The sequence below is a fragment of the Geospiza fortis genome, unplaced genomic scaffold (genome assembly GCF_000277835.1).
Source record: "Geospiza fortis unplaced genomic scaffold, GeoFor_1.0 scaffold241, whole genome shotgun sequence".
Lineage (NCBI taxonomy): Eukaryota > Metazoa > Chordata > Aves > Passeriformes > Thraupidae > Geospiza > Geospiza fortis.
Genome location: NW_005054491.1, coordinates 805,159 through 805,458, shown reverse-complemented (window position 1 = coordinate 805,458; position 300 = coordinate 805,159). Strand labels below are relative to the sequence as shown.

The 300-nt window shown below is 63.7% G+C and overlaps 1 protein-coding gene across 1 annotated transcript in view; it reads right to left on the bottom strand.

The window, feature by feature from the left end:
* The window catches only part of STK11 (serine/threonine kinase 11), a 31,835-nt gene that overhangs the window by 18,112 nt on the left and 13,423 nt on the right, over positions 1 to 300 (bottom strand). The window lies entirely within an intron of this gene.

Genomic DNA, 300 nt, shown 5'->3' with positions numbered 1-300 from the left:
GGATCCCGGCTGTGCCGAGCGCCATTGGAAGCGCTGCCTTATGTAACGCCTTCGGAGAGCTGCTAAAGCTGGCTAATGCTTTTGGAAACACATGGAAATAACTGATTTCATCATTGGCATGGAGCCAGGGAAGCTAAAATAACCTCCGAGGGGGGCTGCGGGGGTCTGGCAGCTCCTCGGTGCAGAGGGGCCGGGGGAGCCCCGGTGGCGGCAGCGGAAGAGCTCGGACTGACAGCACCACCTGCCGCCAGCACGGCCGGCACCGAGCCAGGAGCTGGGGCTTGAACCCAGCCCGGGGGC